At 44.2% G+C, this 21,113-nt stretch overlaps 1 protein-coding gene across 3 annotated transcripts in view; it reads right to left on the bottom strand.

Annotated features, from left to right (window-relative positions):
- KCTD1 (potassium channel tetramerization domain containing 1) overlaps positions 1–21,113 on the bottom strand; it is a 370,048-nt gene that overhangs the window by 248,889 nt on the left and 100,046 nt on the right. The window lies entirely within an intron of this gene.

Genomic DNA, 21,113 nt, shown 5'->3' with positions numbered 1-21,113 from the left:
ATCAAGCCGACTAATTTCAGAGAGAGAATCTTCTAGCGTTACAGGCCTGTATAAACAGCACTCAGGCTTTTCCCCAAGTTTTAGAAAGGTAATCATGTACCCTTGTTTAAAGGATTATAGAATGTATGCCCCTCGCTTTTATGTACATCAAAATAAGCAAAGGGGGCATCAGCACCTACCAAACCAATTAGCACAGGTTTACAGAAAATCCATCTGGGCCTTGTGCTTCTGCAGCTGCCATTAAATGTATGATTTTCTCCATTGCTTCCTTCTCTATAGCCAATTTAAAAACATTCTCCAATTTTACTCCATTTCAAATCATTCAGAAAAGTGTGAATATTTTCAGGTTTAGGCTTCAATACCTCCTGATACAGTTTACTATAGCATGTATGAAACACTTCAGCTACCATCTCCAAAGCTACCACTTTCCAGTCTTGTATCCCAATAATTCATTCTCCCTCTTGCCAGGATTTTAATTTCTGAGCTAACCTTATTCTTCTGTTCATCACTCACTGCTATATATTTTTGGGTTCACAATTTCATGTGTACCTTACAATGTTTGGCATTCTCAGTTCCTCTAATATATTGATGTTCCTGTCACTTGGCTTGCATGCAGCTATATCCTCTGCAATTTTCAAGAGAGCTTTCTTTCCCTTCATTTACATGGCTTGCATTTCTCTTTTCTTATGCCTTAATCTGATCCAGGTAGTAGATGATGAAATCTGTCTCAGAATATTAATACATTGACCTCCTGCTTAATCATTTAGGGTGTTCTTCACCTCCTGTTTGACATAATGCACATACCGGACGATAATCTGATAAGACTAAATGGAGTATCTCTATTCTATCTATTGGGAGGATTTTAGAACAGAGGATTGTACGCATGGGCCAGACTGCGGCTACTTTGAAACAATTGTACTCTATACCTCATTCACATGTGTCTTTGATCATTAATCTGTTTTTTGGATTTAGTAAGTTTGTCGATTAATTGTAAGGCACTATTAAATTCCCCCACCACCATTTATGGGGTTGTAAATAAGAGTAGTATTAATAAATGTTTCTCTAAGAATGCGGAACATCTGTTCTAGAGATATAATAATTACAAACCTCCTGGGTTGCTTGTTTAGGTGTCAGAACAACCCACCTACTCGCATGGTCTTCTTGTTCTTTGAATAGGGTTTTCACAATTTTTCCAAATTATAATTGTTATCCCATCCAATACAGCCGCAGAGACATAGGAATGTCTGGTTTCCTGTACACAGGAGAATCCATTTAACAGTAAGTTTGTATTTGTGAGGCAAGTTTCCTGTAGTGAAAATATTTCTGCTTTAGTCTGCCCAAGGAGGTTCAATCATATTTCTTCACACTAATAATCATTTACATTCATGGTTAATATTGTCACCTTATCCATTTGAGTATATCCTACTTTGTTTCCCCCCTTTCTTCCCTCCATTTTAACAGAAGGACCAACCATTCTTTTTTCCATATTTCTCACTTCTGCATCTCCACAGACTCCTCCTTCCTCTCCCCCTAAACAACCTGCCTACCACTCCCTCCCTTAATACCAAGATGTCCAGATTAAGAAGATTTTCTATGAATTTATCCAAGGGTAAGTCTCCTTTAGCTTCTTCCTGGATGCCCACTTTTCACAGGTGTGACCTCCTGGCCCTATTCAAAATCTTCACTGCAGTTTAGCCATTTCTTCATTTACCCTTTGGTAGTGTTCATTTCAGGTTCTTTCAAACAATTGTATCTTTTTCTTGAAGATATGGACGCAGAGAAAAGTTAGCAACTTAAAATTCCTTATTTTCCAGGTTTTGTTTGATTTGGGAAACCTTTTGTTGCTTCCAGCATCTAGTCTGTTTCAGATACAGTGGTAATTATCTGATGGTGACATTGGAGAAGTTTGTGGAGTCATTATTTGTAGCCGTGTGTCCTGGCTATTTAATGGCGTAATGATTGGAGATAATCTATTCTTGCTTGAATTGTGGAGAGAATGGGAATTACACCTTTGGAGAAGTAGATCAGATGCAGAGGACGAAGAGTTCACAATTATTCTTTGGCTTGTCACCTACAAGAAATCGGATTCCTCTGCAGACACTTCAAATGTTACTGCCTCTGTGGCTTCAATGATGCAAATCAGTTCTACAAGGTTATCTCTACTGCAATGTAGGAGAAGATTGCTGAGAGCTTCTTTTGCTAGTTTGGCACCAATCCTTTCCATTATTAATCTCCTTAGTGGTGATTTGAGATATTCGGAGTGCTGACACATACTTTCCCCTAAAACCTTTGTAACCATTGACTGCTTTGCCATGAACTGAAGCAGAGGAAAGTTATGTCATCTTGGGCTATTTAGGGTCAGGAGTGGCTTTCATAGGAGGATTCCCCTGACTGGATTAATCTTCCTGAGTTCCTTCCTCTCTTCCACTTAGTGATAACCTATCAAATCGCATGATCTTCTGTCATCTGGCTCCTACCCTTTGCTTCAATCACATGCTGCTCAGAATCAGTAATGTATTACAATTCAATTGATTTTTTCATCACCTAATGCTTTTGCATATTGCTTTTATGTCTGCCTAAAGTGCTGTGCGTCTGTATCATTATGAACTACAGCCTTGGGGACAAGATGCTCAGCAGCAATATTTGATGCCCATCGCTATGCCCCACCAAACTAGAGACAGGCAACAAAATATTCATCCTCGGTTCTATTAAATGCCTAAAGCAGCCTCTGGTCTTGTCAAATATATTCTCTATGGTCAACTGGACCATTCCCAGACAAAATAAAAAAGTCTAATCAAGAAAATCAGGTTTTGTCACGACATTCATAACTTTCACAATCTAAAGTGCCTTTAAATGTGCATGTCCCTAATATGAGAGTAATTAAAGATGATAATCTTGCATCCAACCTGAAAATCACTACCATTTTCTAAATGAAATCTCAAAAACCTCATTCCAAACAGGTTTGCATTAGAACAGGAGGTAAACACGTTAATTAGTGTGTCTGCCCCTCTCCAGCCATCAGCTTTCTAACTCCAAAAGACCTAGCCTCTTAAGCTTTAAAGGAGGCCTATACCTGGTACTCAAAAGGCTCACCTTTTACCTTACCTTCCATAATTTATTTTGCCACTTTCAATATGTGATAGCAATTTTCTACCTTTACATCAGTCTTTGGTGACATCTCTGCTTACGATCACCGGTTTGCCAGTGACAGATATATACACAATTCAGAATTTGTTTCAAAGCCATCAGATAAATCTTCTTCCTAGGATCCTCAGCTCCTACTTCTCAGGCGATTACCATCTCCTTTCCCCCTCATATAACCTCCATCCAGCTTGTATGTCAGAATATTGCTGACAAAAATATTATTGTATATAAATATTGTGTCCTGCATATCATTTAAAAAACTATTCCCCATGAGGTATAGGTTTTCATTTAAAACTCCAACGGGGAAATATTATATATATATAATATTTAGGACACAATGTTTCCGTCAGAAGATATTTGGTCCATTTTATTGTGGTACCATGGCATTCTCCTACTACAAGGAGCCTTAACCTGCAATTGACCCCAGCATATGTCTGCATCCATCTCCTTCCACACAATTGTCAGTAGGTGCCAACTACTAAACATCCAGTAAATGCCTCTAATACACTGCAAACATTGTGAACATTAGGATAGCCATGGGCAGGATGCATACCTGCAATAGACTTCTAGTTTGTCTCCTGCAGCACTCATTCTTTCCTTTCAACTTTGCAACACATTTTTGTCAACCTGACCATACACAGGCATGTACACTCAGGCATACACACACTAACACTTCTCACTGTCACCACTAAGCAGTTTGGCTATTTCCTACAGTGCAATAGAGCGGCTTTCTACATTTTTTAAATCCCACATGTGGGTGCTGTAAAGCCACACCTCTTTCCTAAATGGGATTTTGACATTTACACCACTTACACTCATTATGTACAATGTGACTATGGGTTTATCTCAAGCCAAACAAGTCAAAAGGTGTCTTCTAATTAGATACAATGAATTAGGCATAGAGCACAAATTGGGAGAGGCAGATTATCAGTGAGCAGATTAACAGTCCAAATATGCCAGCTATTCAGTCATAAAATTGAGAAGCCATTCAAAAAGATGCATTTTCCTACAGTTCAGTTGCACTGCACAGTAACAGGTAAGATTACCAAACGCATTTGTATGCATCTTCTAAACGTTGATAAACACTCTCAACCTTCCGGTTGCCCGCAGATTAATAGAGTGGAAATATTTTCACTGATCTACATTCACATGGCAAACACTTGCTAGATTTGTTTTTTTTTTTAAAACCTTTTTATTTGTATTAACTTTAAATTATACAAGCATCAAAGACTGCACAGTACATACATCAATATCATTGTTCATTCACATTGTCCAACTACCTCTGTAGACATATCCTAAATGGACTGCCAGTATTAGGCTTCCACCCCTCTCAGTGCAGGATCGTGTAAATAAATCTATTCTTCTCATGGTTTGTGGGTTTGCCCAGTGCCTCCAAGTCAATACACTGAGTCTCTGTCCCTTCCCAACCTTCAATGTCCTCCCATAACCAGGGCTATCCTGTCCCACTCTAGTGTTGCTGCATCAAGCCTGGTCAGTGCATGGTCCCTTCATTAACCTTGTGCACCGCTCCGAGTGTGTCCGCCTACATGTCTAGGTCTTCTAGTACTTTTTCATCTCTTCTGGACAAGGGGATGTGATTCTCCTGTGCAAGCGCCCACTCAAATGTGTCCTTACCACGCAGTCACAGCGAGCACAAGATGCATACATTTGCACTGCATTTCTTTCCGCTGGGGGGCTACTTTATTACGTCCAACAGGCAGTGATGTTGAGTGTCCTAAAGTGCGATCCCTATCTACGTTCCCCTGTCGTGTCACTACAGCTGTCCAGTATCCATGTACCATCCGTAAGCCATTACCCCAGTTCTTCATTCCATGCCTGCCCTGCTTTGGAGAACTTCCTTACCCTGTCTCCTGTTAGTTTCTATCAGATTATTGACACAAGGTGTCGGGCATTACCCACTATCAACACTGTCTGCAGAGTCTCCATTTGTGTGTGTGGAGTGGGGGGGTGACCCAGAAATTCAGTTATAAATCTCTAGCAGTCCCTGCAAACTTAGCATACAGCAACAACTGCCCAGTTCATACCGAGAATGCTATGTAGGCCTCTGGGAATGTTGTGAACCGCTCATTTCTGTACAAATCCCAAATCCTCCAAATCCTCCAACCACCCTCTGCCTAGACCAGCATTGCCCCCCCCCCTTCCATCATCTAGCCACAGACATGTCCATATCAAAATCTTAAATAGTTGCAATGTCCACAAGTATAAGTCTCTTACAAAGGGGGCTTGCTTAAGGACTCTAATGGCTACCTTCTCCCATATTTCAGCTGTCTGTCGCACCAGATGAAGGTAGTCTCCAGCGACTATCGAGCCCCTAATGAGTAACTCCTATCAGCGGAGTGGTCTTGTAGGTACTGCTGAGCACTCTTTCTTCCCCAGTCATCTCCCTCCAAAGCCCACTGTGCTGCATGATGTAGCATTACTGCGTAATAGTACAGTTCAATATCAGGTAGTCCCATGCAACCCACCTCCTGGTCTGTTTTTAGCATGTTAAGTGCCACTCTGCTTTGCTTTTCTGCCCACACTAGGAAAGTCAGTGCCTTGAAGTGCTTTCGAGTGATTGAACTCAGCAAGTTTTGAACCACAGAGGAACTAGGGCAAAAAGACCATCTTGGCAATAGCTACTTGCCCCGCCAGAGAGAGGTATTGAGTTCCAAAACTTTATGGAGGATTTCAGACTCTCCAGTATCCTGACTGTGTGGCGATGGAGACCCACGGCTGTGGAGGCCACCATGATTACCAAGAATGGGAATTTTTCCACCTCCCATCTGAAACCTAAATTAGGCAATCCGGAAACAGGGCTACCTCTGAGCGTCCCCAGCAGGAATGCCAATGTTTTCTCTCTATTAATCCCGAGTCCAGCTGTTTCTCCACACTCATCCAGGCCAGCACGGCCTCTTCAGATAAGAGTGCATCATCTATATATAGTGGAGTAAATTAACAGAATTACCGATCTCAATGACCCGATCCCCAAGTTCAATCAGAAGCTTAATATCTAGTGGTTCCAATGCCAGGGCAAAGAGCAGTGGCGAGATGGGACATTCCTGTCAAATGCTGCATTCTACTGCCCAGTACGCCAGCACAATTCATTTCTGAGCCTTGCCCTGGTGTCGCTATTTAGGAGCTGGATCCAGCCACAGAAATTCAGGCCAAAGACTTTGCCAGTCAGGACCTCCATCAGATATGTCCAATGAAATGTATCAAACACTTTTGTAATATCAACTTAAACCAACACCAAGTCCTCTTGCATGTTATGTACAGTGTGCTGTACAAGAGCCGACCGTCGCAGGTTCATGGCTGTACTTCGGCCTGGTATGAAGCTGAATTGGTCATCAATGATCACTGCCCCCACCACCATGTGCAGTCCTTCAGCTAGGAGCCTACAGTGTATTTTGGTGCAAGCTTTGATCATGATCAGGGGCTGGCTGCTGCACCATACAGACTGTCACCTCTCGCAACATGAGGGGCAGCTTTTCCATCCCAACCTGACCTTCCCAAAGTCCATCAGTAGCCTCAGTCAGCTGGGCAGAAAAGGTTTGATAGAAAACCACTGAGAAGCTATCACCTCCAGGTGTTTTTCCCAGAGACATCACCCCCAGAGCCTCTCTTAGCTCCTCCAGCGTGATCTCCGCTTCAAGTTCCTCTCAGTTTGTTAGTGGGACTATGGGCAAGTCAATCTGCTCCAGGTAGGTAGCAATGGAGTCATGTGCCTACTGTATTGCACTGCTATAAAGTCTCATTAGGTGGTCTCCTAGCATTCTATTTACATGAGTTGTCACAATCGCTCTGTCAGGCTGTTGGACTTGTCCCTTTTTGCAGGGTCATCCCAGAACGTTTTGCTATCCACCTGTATTTCTTCTGACCGGTTAGTGGGTTTAGGACTCTGGGCACTTTATCACTGCTGTTCAGTGCTAAAGTGCATATGCTCTCTATGGTAAACTTGGTAAGATTGGTCTACACCGGTTTGGCATATTTAATTTACCGGTCAGTCCCTTGTACAGTGGTATCTCATATACCCAGGGCCAGTTAATTAAATGCTACTGGTGGGCTTGCAGCGCTGCTTGCGCCACCCATCAAAATAGCCTTTCAAACCCGTCTCAGGCCTCTGCAGGGCCTCGATGCGCAGTTTACTGCTGCTGTGACTTGGTACATAAAGTGGTTGCCACGTCTATGACTCCATTTTTACTACATATCAGTCACCCCTGAGGTAGGCCCTAGCTAGCCATATGGGCAGGGTGCGGTGTAGGTAAAAGGTAGGATATGTGCCTTAACTGTGTGGTAAGTCCTGGTAGTGACAAACAGCCTTTTTGGTTTCTCACTGCTGTGAGGCTGCCCTCTCATAGGAATGCATTGGGGATTCCCCGATATGTGCTTCCGTGGTAATTCCTGATATAAGAGGGGTAGTGTGAATAAGTTTGGTATGTTTGGAATATTGGTGATAAATGCTGCTTACTGGTGTTATCTGATTTATTATCACTATTTTAGAAATTCCACTTTTAGAAGTAGGCATTTCTGTGTGCTATGTGTCTTTGTGCCTGCCTGTTGTGTGTTGACTTTCTGGCCTTGGCGTGACGGGGGCTGGGGAGGTGCAGAGTCTCCAGAGAGTCTGGATGAGTCAGTACTAGGCTGAATAGGCTGTTGAAAACTAAAACAGCGATATGATTAAGCATTCACTAAAGACATGAATTCTCTCTAGTTAAAACATGTTTCTTGTCTTATGTTGACTAATGTCCGGACTCCATTTTGTATTGTCATGTCTCCACGTGCTTTGCACGAGAAGAGTCCTACCTTTTCGCTAGTTACTCTTGTAATCTGCCTAGTAGCAGTCTATAAATAGCTCCTTTGTCCGTCTGGCGCATGCCCAGACTTGACCACATCTGTTATCAGTTAGTCCTTGTTTGACCATGTTTTCGCGGGCTCAGGAAATTGTTAACTCCGCCCACATATTGATCCTGTATCGAAAATGTCCATAAATGGTACTGAAATTTGCTCTATGTTGTATCCACCCACTTATGAGCCCCTCTGTTGTGTATAAAAGGGGACCACGTACGCAAGTTCTGTTTGCTACTCTATGCAATACTGAAGAGTGTTGTGTAGGTTGTAGGACCACCCTTAAGGGTTAATAAACTCTGTCGTTGTATTTGCAGTTTCCGTGCCAACTTCCTTCTAACTTTTGTTACAGGAGAGCGAACCCTTGTATTCTGCGGGCCCAGCTGGGGCCTGTATTCATCAATTGGCGCCCGTCACGTGGGGCTCATCGGCGACTCGGATGCTCGAAGGACTGGTCGTGACGAAGGTGAGGAATTTGGCCGGGGATGTGATCACTGCCAGCGGCGTCTTTTAGTCCTGGCATCCCGAGGTTTCTTCCTTCCCTTCCGAGCTGACCATCTGGGTGGCGCCGGTCCTCGACTGAGACCTCCTCTGTCGGTTTGCCGTGTGATAGCCGATTGGGCGAATTTTGGAACTTGGCAGTTGGAATCTGGACACTCTTGATTGGTAAGAACCGTTGTACGGTACTTGCTCCGAGTTTTTGAAGCCTGGGTTGGCTATTTGAGTTTGATTTGTGATGACCGGTCATATTTTGTATTGATTACTGTGAGAATATATGCGTTGCAACACATATAGGCAGGTAATGTGGAGATATTTCTCCGGAGTTGTTTAAATTTGAACGGCGCAACGTTTAAGTGCCATTTTTTTGATAATACTGCATATTTTGCATTATTTTTTAGCATGCCTGCTTTTAGCGCACTCCGTAAGTGGTGCTGCTGCTTTGGAAACCGGTTAAATCTTGAGGAATCTGCTCCAGCCCCCCCAGAGGGGACTCCTAATAGGGATATGTATGTGAAGCATGGTCTTTCCTCTATAATGTACAGCACAGTGTGGAGGAAATACACCAAAAAGGATCCTGAGTTACGATGACCTTTGTATGGGTCGTTTGATAGGTAAGATTGAGTATGTGGAACAGTGTATGTGTAAACGGCGTGCTCGGCAAGACATGTTTGAATGTGTGCGGTTATGGGTAAAGGAAGTGCGTGAGCGAGAGAAACGTGAGAAAGCGCTGATTGATAAAGAGCAACTGAAAAATGATCATGTGAGAGCACAGGAAGCGAAGCGTCGGGAGAAAAGAGAACTGGCGGAGAGACAAGAGAAAGAGCGTAGGTTGCAAGTCTCGGGTCAATATGCTGTCCGCCAGCCACTTTATCCTGTCCTTACTAATCTCGAAGATGATTTTCATTTATTAGATCGCTCTCCGCCCCCTTATGTTGGTGCGTCTGCCCCGAGGTCACAGGATTCTGGATCGGTTTCGGATAAGGTAGACACGCGGTCCATGTTATCAACTGAGCGTATGGGTGAGCTTCGGAAAATTTCTCTTCGTGCGCTTAAAGGCAAGCTATCTCTTACTGAATTATTGGAATTTTTGGAAAGTTGGCAGGATAGAGAGAAGTTGTATTTTGTTGGAACTTTTTCTGAAGAAGTGGTTACTGCCTTTCGGAAATATTCTGATATCTTTGAGCCTGATGATGTAGTATCAGATTCTAAAGCATTACGTAACGGTGTTTTTTCTCCCTCCAAGGTACCCGATGCGGTTCGACGGCTGTTTACATTGCGGGACGCGATGCTTGAACTTAAAGAGAAAGCGCGCCAAAAGACAGGGGAGAAGGAGCAATCGGATTCACATGTCGGCGGAAAACAATCGTCTACCTCCCATTCAGATAAGAGCGAACTAGTGCATGCTAAATCGATGCGAGAGGCGGCACCTTTGTATGTTCCTCCTAAAGGAGCAGGAACTAGTCTAGACATGTCTTCCCCCGATGCTAAGGGATATTTTGTGTATAACTGGGTTTATACTCCCTGGCATAGGACTGATGTTATGGCATTAAAGAATGCATTGCCTGACCCCCGCAAGAATCCAGCGGCCTTTTACGAAGAGGTCGAGGGGGCCTTGAGTTCTTGTACTATGACTTTAGCAGATATAGATTTGTTCTTTGGGCTCATTTTACCACCGGATATGTGGCGATCTGTGCGGAAGGTGGATGATCGAGCCGCTTTCAAGGCCACGTGGTCTGAGATTGAGGATGAGGATAGGGAGAGAAAACCCACGCAAAAACCGCCCCAGCATATTTTAGATCTTCCTGCTGCTATCTTGACTAAGTTGAAAACGATTATTCCCCCTAAAAAGATTGACTGGAATATGTTAGCCTCATGTAAACAGAAGGTTGATGAATCAGTTTCAGACTTCTTTACGCGCTTTGAGGAAACATTTCATGATTTCAGTGGTCAGTCGCTTACGGATGATACGGGTCGACACCTTTTTGTTGATAAATATGTGGCGAATTTATTACCGGGAATAGCAGCTCGATTAAAAGCGAGTGAAAGTTCTTGGTCCACCTAGTCTCCGGCATCCCTCCTGACTATGGCTCAGTATTATGAGCATCAGGAACAAGAAGCGAAGGGGAATGAGGAGAAGAAATCGAAAGATTTGAAAACTAAGGTGATGCTAGCACAAGTGTATGGTCCGCCTCGTCGGGGTGTCGAAAGAGGTAGAGGAGGATTCTATGGTCTCCCTTCGGGTCGGTCAGATGTTAATAGAAATCAATGTGCGTATTGTAAACAGCTGGGTCATTGGGCCAGGGATTATCCGGTGCTATATGCACCCCATCAGGGACGTGGTCAGGGACCGTCGAGAGGTAGAGGGGCTTTTCGAATTTCAGAGGGAATTCCAATGATCGTGCTCGTTTTGAGCCTAACGTGCAGCAACGAGATAGACCTAATGTATTTGATCGGCAAAATCAGTATCAAATGTCTGGGAATGACCGTTCTGGGTACCATGATACGCAGCATGCGTAGGATTGCGTTGGATGGGGGTTGGAATCAGTTGAAGTGCCGGTTGATCAGAGGGGTCCTTATGTTTCAGCAAATGTTCTGGGTTCTACTGATCAGTTCCTAGTTGATACAGGAGCTACTCGCAGTGCGCTGTCCAAACAATTGGTTCCGAGGGCTCCCCCATCTGGCTTAATGGTTACATCGGTAGGGTTTGATGGTACACTCTCTCGAAGCCTTCTATCCCGACTCCTTGCATTTCGTGTTGAACAACTTTCTGCCCCTTGTCCGTTTTTGCTTGCTCCGAACACGCCTGACAACATTATGGGTCTTGATATGCTTAAGCATTTCAGAGCTACGATCCGCTGCTCCCCTACTGGAGTACGTGTGATACTAAATTATAATCACCCCATGACAGAACGGATGTGTGTGGTTGCAGAGGATACTGTGTTAGCTTCCCTCCCTTGTACTTTGTGGGCCACTTCGGATACGGATGTGGGACAGATGGTGATTCCGCCTGTCCACATTAGTGTCCAGGAGGGTGCGGTATTACCACGCCTCCCTCAGTATCGTATTTCCCAGGAGGGGGAGGAGGCACTCATACAGATTGTGCAGGATTTGATTAAGGTGGAAGTAGTGGAGGAAGTTCCTTACAACGTCTTCAACAGTCCTATTTTACCCATTTTGAAGAAAGATACCGATACTAGGGTTTATCGTTTTATTATTGACTTACGAGAGGTGAATAAGATAGTGATACCTCAGTATCCAGTGGTTTCTGATATCACGACGTTACTTACTCTGGTCCCACCAACGGCGACCACATTTTCAGTTATCGATTTGAAAAATGCTTTCTTCCCGATTCCTATTCATCCTGATAGCCGGTACCTCTTCGGCTTTACTTTGAATAACCGCTCTTATAGATTTTGTAGAGTCCCTCAGGGTTATACAGAGAGTCCTAGTATTTACAGTCAAGCATTGAAAAGACAATTGGATTCCTTTGTTCTGCCTGATGGTGTCGCCCTTATACAATATGTCGACGACATCTTGTTGGCGGCCGACACTCCTGAGCTGTGTGAGAAGTGCACGTTATCCTTGCTTTCCTTTTTGGCATCTCACAATCACAAAGTGTCGAAGAAGAAATTGGAATTCTGTAGACCAAAGGTGACTTACTTGGGTCACCTTTTGTCTAAGGAGGGGCGTGCACTCACACCAGATCGTATTCAAGCAATTTTGGACACGCCAGTACCTTCCACACAGAAGGATGTGCGTGCATTTTTGGGTCTTGCTTCTTTCTGTAGGCAATGGATATTGGGGTTTTCATACATAGCTAAGCCATTGTTAGCACTTTTGACAAAAGATACCCCAATTCCTCTTCCCTGGTCAAATGAGTGTGAAATTGCCTTTCAGCAATTGCGACAAGCCCTTTGTTCAGCACCAGTGTTAGGTACCCCTGATTATACGAAGCCTTTTACACTGTATGTGCATGAGAAAGATGGATGTGCATTATCAGTTTTAGTGCAGATGCACGGCGACAAGCAGCGCCCTTGTGCATATTTTTTGGCTGTACTTGATCCTGTTCCCGAGCATTGCCTGGTTGTTTTCGCTCGGTTGCGGCGACAGCTGTGTCAATACGCCAAAGCGAAGGAATCGTGTTATCTCATAAGTTGTTGATTAGTCCCCCATGCTGTTGATGCCCTGCTTAATCAGACAAAGACGCAGCATTTGACCAGTGCTCGTTTAACGGGAGATGAGTTGACGCTTTTGGCTCCTCATATTACGTTAAAGAGGTGTGCAACGTTAAATCCAGCCACATTGTTGCCGTTTCTGGAAACTCAGTCTGAAGCACGAAAAGCACATGACTGTATTCTTGTGACTGAGGAACAGACAAAGGGTCGTATTGATCTCCAGGATACGCCCTTTACAGATGTAGATGGAGAACTGTGGGTGGACGGATCATGCCTGAAGCTACCAGATGGTAAGACTTCAGCAGCGTATGCAATTACCACATTACAAACAATAGTGGAGACAGCACGCATACCGCAGAAATCAGCTCAGGCAGCGGAACTGATAGCATTAACACGAGCATGTGAGCTCAGTACAGGATTGTGTGTGGATGTTTATACTGATAGCCGCTATGCCTTCGGAGTAGCGCACGATTTTGGCCTACTCTGGAAGGAGAGAGGGTTCCTAACGTCACATGGAGCACAGATAATGTATGGAGAGTTAGTTCACAACCTTTTGACTGCATTGACATATCCAAAGAAGATTGCTATAGTTAAATGTAGTGCCCATAAAAAGGTGGTTGATAAAGTTGGAGAAGGGAATGCTTTGGCAGACCGGGTGGCACGAGAGACGGCGATGCAGCCTGGCTCTACTGCAATGTATGTTGTGAAGTCACAGGCAGAAAGATGGCACAATGCTAGGAGAGAAGTGCTGGAGATACAGAGGACCGCTTCCGATATGGAACGGGAGCAATGGTCCAATGATGGAGAATTAGATGAAGGGTGTTGGAGAAGTAAGCAGATGGATAAATGGAAGTTACCCACAGCTTTCGTACAACCTATGGTTCAGATGGCACATGGACTAGCGCATGTCGGAGCTTCCGCAATTGTCAAATTACTCACACGAGTTTGGGAGCATCCGGAGATCGCTAGTACGGCAAAGAGGGTAGTGCGGACCTGCATGATTTGCCTGAGGTACAACCCCAGAAAGGGTACACGAACTCCAGTAGGAGGATTTGCAACACCTACTGCACCCTTTGAGGTTTTGCAGACGGATTACATTCAGCTTGAGAGCTGTAACAATCTGAAGTATGTTCTAGTAGTGGTTTGTGCCTTCAGCAAATGGGTTGAGGCATACCCTACGAAAGACAATACTGCAATGACTACAGCCAAGATGCTATTGAAGGAGTTCTTCCCTCGATATGGTGTTTGTAGATTGTTGTGGAGTGATAACGGACCTCATTTTATAGCAGACGTTATCAAGTATGTCCTGAAAGGACTGGGAATTACCCAAAAATTCCATGCAGTGTTTCACCCTCAGTCTGCGGGATTGGTTGAGAAATATAATGGTACTTTGAAGCTTAAGATCGCTAAGATCCAAGCTTCGACTTCTTTGACTTGGCCAGACGCTTTACCGCTGGCATTATTGTCAATTAGATCGATACCGCATTCTCGGACCGGTCTCACACCCTACGAGATCGTGTTTGGACACCCAATGAATATTTGGGGTCCACCGAAACCGAAGTCAGTGTATGATGTACCTTGTGTAATGATGAATGATTATCTGGCACAGTTAACGGATAATTTGGTTTCTATTCATCAACAGGTTCGAGAAGCGCTCCCTGATCGGTCCACAGGTGAAGGACATATCCTCCGGCCTGGAGACCATGTCATGATCAAGGTGTTTGAAAGGACGAACAGTCTGGAGCCGAGATGGGTTGGTCTTGAGCAGGTCTTGCTCGCAACGAGGACAGCTGTGCGAGTCTCCAATCGGAAGAACTGGATCCACTCCTTGCACTTTCGTAAAGTGCCACCTGGATTAGTGGAGCCTGCTGTATTTACCGACCATCGAGAAATCCTGCCTGCGGAGAAAGGCCGTGCTGTGGAACCGGACGACCCTGAGGAGCTCTTCCCGGACCAAGCGATTCCTGGAGTAAGAAGATATCATCTCAGACCGAGGAAGTGATTTCTTTTCTGTATCAGGACACGTTGTCAGAACGGCCCTTAGGTTAGTGAAACGGAGAGCCAATGAGGCAAGGGGGGGGGGGGCGATCAGCCCTGCATTAGTGTAGTGACACCCGTCTTGGCCCGCTGGTGAAGAAATCAACGGCTGCCTAAGGGAAAGAGTTCTGACAACCTTTAGTTTCAGGAAGATATTGACTTTTACTATAAAATGGAGAAGAAGAAGATTTTTTGTGCGACAAGTTTTATTATCATTGTAGCCATTGTTGGTATAACCACGTGGTTTGTTGAGGATGTGACTCCTGCCCGTGAGTTGCTTGTTTAGACTACTCCAGTGCCTGAGGAGCACTACTTTTACACCCTTCCGTATCAAGAATTGAAGCATCGTCAGTCTTATTTGAATAATACTTTTATCCAGATGTTGCATCATACCCATGTTGCTACAAATGCTACGAACTGTTGGATATGTGGTATGATGCCAGCTCATCAGAAGAAAGGAGGAACGCTGTTCATACCTCTTCCTTTCTCTCATAACGGCTCTTGTAGAGCATGGTACACCTTGCTTTTTGCCACACGGAAACCTACAGTGGGACGACTGCTTTTTAGACTTAACAGGGAATGTCATCAAGACAAAGAAGGCTATCCACAAGCGAATGGGACAATATGGGAGTGGGAAGAATATCGACCAGATAATGAATCGATCCCCCTACATCTTCACGAACACCAGAGACACTGCTGGGAATGAACAATTTGTGATTCAAGTGGCACAGGCTCAAGCGGACCTGTGTGTTCAGAGTGTGGGTCATATTCCTGTTGGTGTTAGTGACTGTATTATTGTTTTGAATATAGATGGATTAAATAATAGTACTTTCTTAGCTTCCCATAATACGTACTTCGTATGTGGGAATAAGGGTTATTATCGCTTACCAGCCGGCTGGTCCGGAGTATGTTATGTAGCGTTCTTATTACCCCCTGTATTCTTAGCGCCTGCATCCTATCATAAAGACTTGAAGTTATTGAACAATGTAACTGTAAATAGGTATAAACGTACTCTATCTATTGATGATGTTGACCAAACTGACACTAGCTTACAGCAGTATGTTGATTTTAACTTAGGATTGTTTTTCTTTGTTGGAGCTACCCTAAATAGTAGGAAGGTTCGACGATTAACAAGAGTTGTAGAGGCTGTAACGAATCAAACCGCTGCTGCTCTTGGGAATCTTACGGAAGAATTGCAAATCACTAGAATTGTTTGCGTTACAGAATCGTATGGTATTAGATGTTATGTTAGCAGACAGAGGTGGAGCATGTAGAATCATCGGAAGTAGTTGTTGTGTATTCATTCCTGACCACACGCCATCAGTCTATAACGCCATTAATACATTGCATAAAATCGCAGCTGAGATCCATACAGAAAATGGCACTTGGACCTTTTCTGGATGGTTTTGGGCATTGATCAATACATGGGGATGGAAAGTTTTAACTGGTCTCTGTATTATTGTAGCAGTTCTGTTTTCCTGTTGCATCTGTGTTCAGTGTGGTCCTTTACTCTGTTCTTTATGTGTGTCATTCTGTATTCCTGATAAGAAAGCTATTGCCAATGTCACCTATCAGAAACATTTAAACAAAGAGTTGGAAGAGATGATGAAAATTGACGTATATGATGATTATCCTAACAAGTCGAATGTCTTCAGTAAATGCTGAAAGGGTCGTCTGTTGAAAACTAAAACAGCGATATGATTAAGCATTCACTAAAGACATGAATTCTCTCTAGTTAAAACAGGTTTCTTGTCTTATGTTGACTAATGTCCGGACTCCATTTTATATTGTCATGTCTCCACGTGCTTTGCACGAGAAGAGTCCTACCTTTTCGCTAGTTGCTCTTGTAATCTGCCTAGTAACAGTCTATAAATAGCTCCTTTGTCCATCTGGCGCATGCCCAGACTTGACCACATCTGTTATCAGTTAGTCCTTGTTTGACCATGTTTTCGCGGGCTCAGGAAATTGTTAACTCCGCCCATATATTGATCCTGTATCGAAAATGTCCATAAATGGTAATGAATTTTGATCTATGTTGTATCCACCCACTTATGAGCCCCTCTGTTGTGTATAAAAGGGGACAACGTACACAAGTTCTGTGTGCTACTCTATGCAATACTGAAGAGTGTTGTGTAGGTTGTAGGACCACCCTTAAGGGTTAATAAACTCTGTCTTTGTATTTGCAGTTTCCGTGCCAACTTCCTTCTAACTTTTGTTACAGGAGAGCGAACCCTTGTATTCTGCGGGCCTAGCTGGGGCCTGTATTCATCAAGGCCTGGTCTGCATTTGGAGTGGTGGGAGGAGTAGAACCTGCACCTGAATAGGGCTGTGCCTGCCTTCCACAATGATGGCTCCGCCCCCCTATGGTGTGTGTGGGGCCAGGGCTTACACTTACAATGGGGAGCTTTGTGCCCTGTAAAGAGATTTCCAAGTGCCCCCCAGAACTGCTTTGGAATGGGCTCGGAGCCCTGGGCCAGGGGAGAACAAAGACATATGCCCTATTAAGTACTGGGGCTGTGAAACCATGTTTGTGAGCTTACTTGGGAACTGGATCTGAGGAACACTCTACCAGGAGGAACCGCAGTGGGAATCAGCTACTACCTGCTGGGAGGCCCTGCGTGCTGGCCTGCCTGTGCCCAGCTCTGCTCTTGTGGATTCCTGAAGAGGGGAGTTGCCTCCTCCCTGATTGGATCTTGAAGTGGGAGAAAGGCTGGGCTCTTTAGTTTATTGTTGTCCTGTAACCCTGGACCTGGCCTTGCAGTGCTGCAGGATTCCTGTGCCTGTGTGCTTGAGCCCCCAACATGGGCTTGTGTTGCTGTAGCACACGTGGTGAGTTCTTCACTGTAAGGATCGGGGAGGAGTGCTTTGGGTTCTGCTCCCTGACTACGAGAATTTGCCCTGAGCTGTGAGGATCCAACAAGAAGCACTAGAAGAGCGCTGGATCACTTTTTCCATGGTGGAAGGAAAAGCTCTGCTGAAGCTTCTGGGTAACACGGCTCCCTCTCCCCTCCCAGCCGGTTGCCGTAGCAATGGGAGAGGCCGCTGGAAGTCAGGCGAAGGTGAAGCCTGGTTGTGGGCAGGGCCGAAGGATACTTCGCTCCGTGCCCTGCTGTCTGCATTTCCTGGCTGAGCAGCTACACTGGGTGGGAGGCCCCTGACCGGCCTTTTTGTGCATTACGGGCATTTTCATAGCTGTGCCACATGGTGGTTGGCAGCTGCATTCTCATCTGCTCGTGGGAGGCAGAGACCAGGTGTGTGTACGCCCCACCCCCGAACTTTGTGTGCAGAGCTCCAGGAGCATCCTTATTCAACAGCAGGAGCATCTAAACATTGAGTAAAACGTGCCTAGGGGCACAGTGACCTCCACATTCCGGACCTAGTTGCAGTTATGCAGCATGGTCGTGGGCAGCTGCACGCGTCCTGATATCGGGGGCAATTTGCTCTACAGTCACATTCATGGAGCATATTGCAGCTGCTTCCCTGAGAGTAAAGCCGTGTCTGCCTACTCAGCAGCAAGATTTAGGCAGAACATTACATACTTTGGAACAACAAGAGGTGTCTGTCATACATGCCTAGGGGTAGAAGGACCTATGGAATTTATTTGGGACAAGTGCCTAGTGGCACCGTGACTTCCATTATGGTGGCATAAGATGTGCTGCAGAAAGTAAGTGGGCTATGAGAATGTGTACCAGGTAGAGTTGGATATTTTTTGGAAAATAGTTTCTATGATTTCTCTTTCGCCTGGGTATAGTATATTAATGAAGAGACAACAGCAATATGTTGTACGCCGTCACTAGGATTTGGATCACCATTCATCATTCACAGACCTAGTCAGGTCTGAATGCCTCATTTCACAGGGAGGGGGGCGGGAAGGGGGAGGGGTGGGTTCGTGTGTGGGAAGGTAAGGGAGGGAAAGGGGGGTAAAAAACAAATACCAAGACAGTAAGTTAGAACAGAATGTAAAACGTACCAGTGAAGTGGTAGCCGTTATAGTTTGGAAGGGCTTTGAGTGGTTGCAAAGTTTCTTTTGGTATAATGAAAGCCGCAAAGGAAGGGTTAGGAGACAGACTAAACAAGGGCAAAATTCAATATGGGTAGGCTAACTATATCCACAATTAATATTGGTGGATTAAATGATAGAAATAAAAGAAATAGGGCCGGAGAGATGCTGCGAGGAATAGGGGCAGATATTATATGTCAACAAGAGACACATATTCCATGGCAGAAAAGAGAGATTAATATTATGCCGGGCTACGCTCAGGTTGTCTGTTCTTCTCAATCCACTAACACGAGAGGGGTGGTGGCTATACATGTATCTCGGCGATTGCTTCCAATTGGACGGGTTAAGTCGGATAAATCTGGGCGGTGGGCCATCGCCTCCGTACTAAATCAACTCACCATCTGTACAGTATATGGCTCTAACCTTGATGATACAGATTTATGGTCTAAATTAGAGATTGAGTTAGTAGCCTGGCCAACACCATTAATTATTTGTGGGGACATGAATATTCATGTAGATACCGGCAGATGGGGAAAGGATAGCTATTTAGGGCGGAAACCTCAGGTTTTTAAAGCTATAAATGCTATTATTACTAGTTATGGGCTGGTGGATATGTGGTCTTGTAAGAAAGCAGCAGATCCTGGGTATACTTATTTTTCGTTTCCACATAGGAAGTATGTTAGATTGGATTATTTTCTTGCTTCCGCTTCTCTCATTGAGGGAGCGGCTATTAAAAGACTTCCGAAAATCTTGTCGGACCATAATCCATTAGTCCTGAGTATTGAGGCGTGCGCATATACTAAGGGTCTCTCAAAGTGGTCATTTGATAAAAAACTGTTAGTCACAGAGGGATTTATTGTACATATTAGGAGATGGACCAATCAGTTCTTTGAGATAAATAGATATAGTACCTCTAGAGAAAATGTTTGGGACGCTTTTAAAGCTGGACTCAGAGGTGAAATTACTAGTTTTGGTCTATTCCATCAGAGACAACTGAGAGGGGAAACACTTGCCCTCATAGAGGAACTGAGTATGAATGAGAGACAACATATGGAAGCTATAGTACATAAACAGATTGAGAGGCAAACGGATTTAGAGTTAAAAGTAATTAGGACTAAGGCCAAAATTAACGGAATTTATAATAAAAGGGGAGCGGAAAGGTTTCAAATGGCTACACGGGAGAACTATGAGTATGGGGAAATGACAGGGAAACATCTGGCATTGCGAATCAAACAAAGGGCGACGGTAAACAATATCTCAAAATTAAGAGGGAAAGATGGTACGTTGGTTACAGATTTAACAGGTATATTAAATGTACTTATGGATTTCTATCAGGACCTCTATAGATCTAGGGACCCGATAACGGAAGAAATAGGGACAGTATTGGGTAATGAAGCTCCTCAGTTGTTGGGACTTGAAGCGGACATTACATTGAGTGAGGTTTCCGAGGCCCCAAGTACAATGGCTTTAGGCAAAGCATCGGGCCCGGATGGGATCCCGATCGAAATATATAGAGCTTTGCAAACAGAATTTACTCCTTTATTGTTGGATCTGTTTTTGTCAGTTCAACAGAAGGGGGTTCCACCACAATCCTGGCAGGATACAAACATCGTGATATTTTTGAAGAAGGACAAGAAGCCGGAGGATCCTGCCGCTTATAGGCCAATTTCTTTAATTAATGCAGACGAGAAATTGTATTCAAAGATATTGGCCATAAGATTGTCTAAGATAATTGGGACTCTTGTTAGTCCATGGCAACATGGCTTCATCCCCGGTAAAAGTACTACGGATCATGTCCGCAGAGTTATTTCATTATTTGATATTGCCGAGGCCTCTTTTGCTTGATGCTCAAAAAGCCTTTGATCAAGTCGAATGGGCATACCTGTGGAAAAACTTAAGTCTTAAGGGATTCGGCCCACGGATATTAACTGCTATACAGGCCATGTATTGTAATGCACATGCTAGAATTCAGTTAATGGGAAAGGAGTCTGGTAGGATCAGGATTACTCGTGGGACACGGCAGGGGTGTCCGTGTTCCCCTACATTATTTGCCCTTTATATCGATCATTTGATTAAGTCCATAATGGAGGATAAACTAATTAAATCAGTAGAGATCCTCGGATATAAAACCAAAAACTTTTAGCCTATGCAGATGACATTTCTGTAATTACTACGGATCCGCTTGCGGCTATAAATCAGATTGAGAGGCTTGCAGCAGAATTTGGGAAACTGTCAGGATATAGTTTAAACACGGACAAAACTCAAATTATATGTTCGAAAAACACGCAGTTTCTGGATCCACGTCGGACAGAGTCAGCCACGTATTTGGGTAGAACACTAACAGCGGAGGTGGGTACAATATGGGATAAAAATTTGTCACCATTAGTTACAAAAATTAAGGGTGAGCT

Source organism: Triturus cristatus, chromosome 5_1, assembly GCF_964204655.1.
Source record: "Triturus cristatus chromosome 5_1, aTriCri1.1, whole genome shotgun sequence".
Lineage (NCBI taxonomy): Eukaryota > Metazoa > Chordata > Amphibia > Caudata > Salamandridae > Triturus > Triturus cristatus.
Note: the sequence above shows the minus strand (reverse complement) of the source record. Positions and strands in the feature narration are given on the sequence as shown.